We start from the raw sequence: 7,186 nt of genomic DNA, 5'->3' as shown, positions 1-7,186 counted from the left end.
AAACAAACTTGAACTTAGAAGGGGGAGGGCAGCCAGAAAGAGAGGGAAAAAGATGGCCAGCTTGAAGGTGAACAAAACATTGAAAATACAAAGGCCCTTAAGCTATGTGTTCACAAATGTTATGTAATCTAAAAAGCTCACATTAGCTGGTAGAACTGATTAAATTAAATGAATCATAGAGGTCTTATAACTTCTTCCATTCTACAGGTCTTTTTTTGGCTCATGTCACTTTATATTCATATAACCTAGGGGCTATGTACTGTAGCTTCTTATCTGTCATGTTTGGAGTGGTGTTAAACTGTTATGTGGACACTTGAATTTTTCTTTACAGTTGAGTTCCCTGGTCGTGTCAGTTTACAGTAACTTACAAGAGTAACTGCCCCTAAAAACCAACTTCTCATTTAGAAAAGAGACTATGTGGCATCAATATGAGTCAGAATTGACTACAAAGTGTAAATAGGATCATTTTGATTATAAAGTTAGTCTTGTACGAAACTCAATTTTGTGAGACTTGTGGTCATAACTGCATCACAATGTAAATGAAGGTTGGGTTAGTTTCAATCCTGCCCACAGCTGGCAGCACACGAGTAATCCTAAATTCGGACTGCAGCTGCACGCAACCCAATCATAATACATGTGGTAAATATGGGTTGACTTTGGATATCCCTATGGGGCTAGTTAGGGCTCATCGGTAAATTACACAATGTACATGGGACAATATATTAAAATTACAATAGCTTAAAACCTCAAACCAATGATAAACTGTAGAAATTCATAGACAAATATTGAATGCATTTAATGAGAAAACTAAAAGGTGTCCAACATGAAAATAGTGTCTAATTTGCATTGTGTAATTTATTGACTAGCCCGGAGATAGGCTATCCAAAGTCAGGTCCCACACACCAGCCGACTGAAGCTAATTGGCAAAGTAATTTGGCTAAATCTTCCCAGTGGCGTAAAGTACTTAAGTAAAAATACATTAAAGTACTACTTAAGTAGTTTTTTGGGGTATCTATGCTTTACTATTTATATGATTTTTTTGGCAACTTTTACTTCACAACATTCCAAAAGAAAATAATGTACTTTTTACTCCATACATTTTCCCTGACACCCAAAAGTACTCATTACATTTTAAATGCTTAGCAGGACAGAAAATGGTCCAATTCACACACTTATCAAGAGAACTTCCCTGGTCATCCCTAATGCCTCTGATCTGGTGGACTCACTAAACACAAATGCTTTGTTTGTAAATTATGTTGGAGTGTGTCCCTGGCTATCCATACATTTAAAAAACAAGAAAATTGTGCCGTCTGCTTTGCTTAATAAAATGAATTTTAAATTATTTGTACTTTTACTTTTGATACTTAAGTATATTTTAGCAATTACATTACTTTTGATACTTGTATTTAAAATCAAATACTTTTAGACTTTTACTCAAGTAGTATTTTACTGGGTTACTTTTTCTTGAGGCCTTTTCTATTAAGGTATCTTTACTTTTACTCAAGTATGACAATTGAGTACTTTTTTCACCACTGACTCTTCTCACCTGTGAACACACTCATGAAACACCCACATCAAACCACACCCTGAAACCAACTCACAACTGAATTCAGTCATAGCCTCTAGCATTTCTTAATGAACCAAATCTAAAACGAGGCCAAATCAGGAAGTGCAATCACCCTTTAAAACTAACATGTTGCACTTCTACCTTGCTACCTTTTAGATGAGCCAAGGGGAAGGACAGATGAGAACAGCAGGCCAATAGAACAGGCCAGTGGAGCATTTAGAACAGCAGCAGCCAGGGGCAAATGGTAGGGAAGAGGATAATTTAGATGACTCAGACACTGGCCCAAAACAAGTTCAGCTACCCCAGTATCCCCTTGACTGTTTTGGATTGCAAAACTAAAGAGACACTCCAGACAAGACACAGAGACAGCAACAGAGAGTAGGATATGATGGAGCAAGATACACCAGGCAGACACAAAGAGAGCAACAGAATAATAGATGATGGAGAGAGACTCCAGACAAGACACAGAATGCAGAGGGGTGAGCACACAGACTGTATCACTTAAAGCTGCTTAATAGATTCAAATCACTGCTGTGTGTGTGTGTGTGTGTGTGTGTGTGTGTGTGTGTGTGTGTGTGTGTGTGTGTGTGTGTGTGTGTGTGTGTGTGTGTGTGTGTGTGTGTGTGTGTGTGTGTGTGTGTGTGTGTGTGTGTGTTGTGTGTTGTGTGTTGTTTTGGTTTTACTATCCTTATGGGGAACAAATGGGGACATTTTGCCATTCCCTACAAGGAAAAAGGCTATTTTAGGCTTAGGGGTTAGGTTTAGGGTTAGGGTTACAATTTGGGTTGGGGTTACAATTATGGTTAGGGTTAAGGTTAGGAGGGTTAGGGTTAGGGTTAGGGAAAATAGGATTTTAAATGGGAATCAATTGTTTGGTCCCCACAAAAGTGTGTGTGTGAGAGAGAGAGAGAGAGAGAGAGATAGGGTGTTTGGCTGATAAAAAAGGGCTTTATATAAATAAATAACATTTGATTGGGTACTGTGGGATTATTTAATCAGTTTGGCTCGTTGGACAGGTCAGAGTCTATGTTTGAAGTTGTAAAGTGTTTTTTTTTCAATACACTGTAGATGTACTGTATGTGTTCCAGAGAAGAGAGTAGAGAGTGTTCCAGAGTAGAGAGACCCAAAGTAGCAACTGTAATTGAGTACTGGCAATGTCTGCTGTAGCAAGTGGGAAGGTGCAAGTTACCTGAACAATATCTCAATGTTCTAATCTCTCAATGATCATCTCAAAGTGCTGTTAAATAATAATACAAATTGCCAGGGGGAAATGCCCCCGAACCCCCCTACTGGTTTTGGGCTAAGCCCCCAGTGTCTTCAAATCCTAGAAACAACCCTGCACACAGCCACCATAATGACAGCATAAACATGACTTGGCATCTTCAGGGTTACCTTCAAATGTCATGTGCATTCATTTAGTGGTAGGTATGCAGTCTAATTTGTCTATCCAACTAGCTAAACTGAACTGTCACATGACAATGTAACATCCGGTGTCAAGTAAGGTTGTGTTGAGTCATTTCATAAACTAGCGTCAGCTTCTGGGTGACTAGCAGGTTAGTTACAAGACCATTTTACCTTTGGAGGATATCTTTCTATACAAACGAATACATGTACCACTGTGCAGATATAAGCCATAGCATCAGCGTTTCATCGTCTCTTCCACTGAATGGTCTAAGGGCTGGGGTTAGGCCTGTAGGGATGGAAGTGGGCTGCCTACTGCCGTGTCTGAATGCTTCGGAACTGTTATGTTTGGGAGTGGATCCCTTTCACCTGCTTATCAGGATGTAATTCTAATGAACAAAATCAATCAGCACTAAATACTCATTGCAGCCAGTACACCAGGACCAGTTGAGCCTGCTTCATGTCTAGATACTGTATTTATAAAGCTAGAGACACATCAGAGCCAGTGGCATATTGGAATGGGAACAGTGCCATCTACAGTCCAAAACTATAGGTTCATTGTCTCTTATAGGTTCATCATCTCTGACTAGTTTCTCACTAGATCGCACATTTGCCATTCTCCTACAATCATTTGTCTACTCCTTGAATTGAGACTTCTCAGTAAAGACAACCCCAGTTATCCCATTATCTATCTCCACCTAATCAGCTATGATCAAATATAACCATTGATACCTCTTTTTTTTGGCTGCAATTGTGCAGACATTAGAGACTACATTTCAAAGAACAACCAGACCACTTTACTGTCAATAATGGCGTAAACCAACCAACATTGCACATGACATTCAAGCACAGGGTTCATTATACCACCTTCTCAGCCTAGTAGACCTATTTCAAAGTTTAGTTTATTAGGATACCCATTAGCTACTGCACATGCTGCAGCTACTCTTCCTGGGGTCCACATAAAACGTACAAATACACAAAGTACAGAACAGTTATAGTCAAGAACAACATAAGTTATGACATTAAATACAAAAAAAATAAGAGTTATATATTGGAAAGACACCAAGCGACAACAAAAATACTATTTACACACTATTCATACTGTATATTTTTTTTATTTAACCTTTATTTAACCAGGTAGGCAAGTTGAGAACAAGTTCTCATTTACAATTGCGACCTGGCCAAGATAAAGCAAAGCAGTTCGACACATGCAACAACACAGAGTTCCACATGGAGTAAAACAAACATACAGTCAATAATACAGTTGAAAAATAAGTCTATATACAATGTGAGCAAATGAGGTGAGATAAGGGAGGTAAAGGCAAAAAAGGCCATGGTGGCGAAGTAAATACAATATAGCAAGTAAAACACTGGAATGGTAGATTTGCAGTGGAAGAATGTGCAAAGTAGAAATAGAAATATACATGTATATACACCCCTTGACTTATTCCACAGTTTGTGTCACTGGCCTACACACAATACCCCATAATGTCAAAGTGGAATTATGTTTTTAGACATTTTACAAATTAATTAAAAATGAAAAGCTGAAATGTCTTGAGTCAGTAAGTATTTAGCTCCTTTGTTATGGCAAGCCTAAATATGTTCAGCAGTAAAAATGTACTTAACAAGGCACATTATGACTCTGTGTGCAATAATAATGATTTTTGAATGACTACCTCACCTCTGTACCCACACATACAATTATCTGTAAGGTCCCTCATTCGAGCAGTAAATTTAAAAAATGATTCAACCACAAAGACCAGGGAGGTTTCCATGCCTAGAAGGGCCCCTATTGGTAGATGGGTAAAAAAAGTAGACATTGAATATCCCTTTGAGCATGGTGATATTATTAATTACACTTTGGATGGTGTATCAATACACCCAGTCAGTACAAAGATACGGGCATCCTTCCTAACTCAGTTGCAGGAGAGGAAGGTATCCACTTAGGGATTTCACCATGAGGACAATGGGGACTTTAAGAAAGTTACAGTTTAATGGCTGTGATAGGAGAAAACTGAGGATGGATCAACAACGTTGCAGTCACTCCACAATAATAACCTGCTGCGGGGACTTGCTCCATTCAGCCACAAGAGCATTAGTGAGGTCGGGCACTGATTTGGGGCGATTAGGCCTGGCTCACAGTCCGCGTTTCAATTCATCCAAAAGGTGTTCGATGGGGCTGAAGTCATCTACACAAATCTCGACAAACCATTTCTGTATGGAACCTTGCTTTGTGCACAGGGGCATTGTCATGCTGAATCAGGAAAGGGCCTTCCCCAAACTGTTGGCACGAAGTTGGAAGCACAGAATCGTCTAGAATGGCATTGTCAGCCGTCGTTGCTCCTAGACGTTTCCACTTCACAATAACAGCACTTACAGTTAACCTGGGCAGCTCTAGCAGGGCAGAAATTTAACGAACTGGCTTGTTGGAAAGGTGGCATCCTATGATGGTGCCACGTTGAAAGTCACTGAGCTCTTCAGTAAGGCCATTCTACTGCCAATGTTTGTCTATGGAGATAACAAATAAAAATATTCCAAAACATGCTTCCTGTTTGGAATGAGACACTAAAGTAAAACTGCTAAAAATGTGGCTAATACATTTGTTTGTCCTGAATACAAAGCACTTTGTTTGGGACAAATCCAATACAACATATCACAGAGTTTCACTCTTCATATTTTCAAGCATGGTGGTGGCTGCATCATGTTATGGGTATGCTTGTCATTGGCAAAGACAAGGGAGTTATTTTTTTATAAAAGGAAACGGAATAGAGGTAAGCACAGGCACTGATTTCCAACAGAAACTGGGAGACAAATTCACCTTTCAACAAGTATTTGGTATTTTATTAGGATCTCCATTAGCTGTTGCAAAAGCAGTAGCTGCTCTTCCTGGGGGTCCACACAAAACATTAAGCATAATACAGAATGAATTAACACAGAACATCAATAGACAAGAACAGCTCAAAGACAGAACTACATACAATAACCTAAAACACAAGGCCAAATATTCACTGGAGTTGCTTGCCAAGATGACATTGAATGTTCCTGATTGGCCTAGTTACAGTTTTGACTTAAATCCACTTGAAAATCTATGGCAAGGCTTGCAAATCATCAACAACCAACTTGACAGAGCTTAATGAATTGTGAAAAGAATAATGGGGAAATGTTTCACAATACAGGTGTGGAAAGCTCGTAGAGACTTACTCATTTAGACTCACAGCTTTAGTCAATGCCAAAGTGCTTCTACAAAGTATTGACTCAGGGGTGTGAATACTTATGTAAATTAAATATTTCTGTATTTGCACATATGTATAAAACAAATTTATAAAACAACAACACTTTGTCATTATGGGGTATTGTGTGTAGATGGATGAAAAAATAAATATTTAATACATTTTGAATTCAGGCTGTAACACACTTTTTGTGGAATAAGTCAAGGGGTATGAATTATTTCTGAAGGCACTGTACATATTCATATTCTTATATATATTCTTAGTATCCTATAGGTCTCCTGGTACTCCTGGTACTCTGTATTCTTATCTCCTGATTTATCTGTATTCTTATACAGATAAACACATATACACATATTCTTATACAGTTTAAACAGATCTTTAGAAGAGGAGAGGCGCTGTGATACAATATGTTTTTTTAATCTGTTTTTTAAAGCTAAACTTGCTTTTTGCATGTTGTTGATGTTAGTTATGTGTGTGCAGTTAAGGGAAAGGTGTGCTGCTCTGTTTTGAGCCGGCTGCAGCTTTGCTAGGTCTTTCTTTGCTGCACCTGACCATATTACCAGACAGTCATCAAGATGGGACAAGATCAGAGCCTGAACAACTAGTACAGTTGATCTTTGTGTCAAAAGCGCAAAACATATTTTATAACATGCATACCTCTCTACATCTTCACAACAACTTTCTCAATATGACTTGACCATGATAACTGACCATCCAGTGTTACTCTTAGGAGTTCAGTTTCTTCAACTTGTTCAATGGTCACATCCTTTATGCACAACTCCAGTTGAGGTTTAGGTCTAAGGGAATGCTTTGAACAAAATACAATGCTTTTGGTTTTAGATGTATTTCAGACCAGTTTATTGTTAGTTACCCATTCTGACACTGACTGTAACTCCTTACCAAGAGTTTCAGTGAGGTCACTGACTGTAGGTGCTGTTGTGTAGAGTGTGCCATCATTAGCATACATAGTCATTTTAGCTTTTTGTAA

This window comes from Salvelinus alpinus, chromosome 13 (genome assembly GCF_045679555.1).
Source record: "Salvelinus alpinus chromosome 13, SLU_Salpinus.1, whole genome shotgun sequence".
Classification (NCBI taxonomy): domain Eukaryota; kingdom Metazoa; phylum Chordata; class Actinopteri; order Salmoniformes; family Salmonidae; genus Salvelinus; species Salvelinus alpinus.
Note: the sequence above shows the minus strand (reverse complement) of the source record.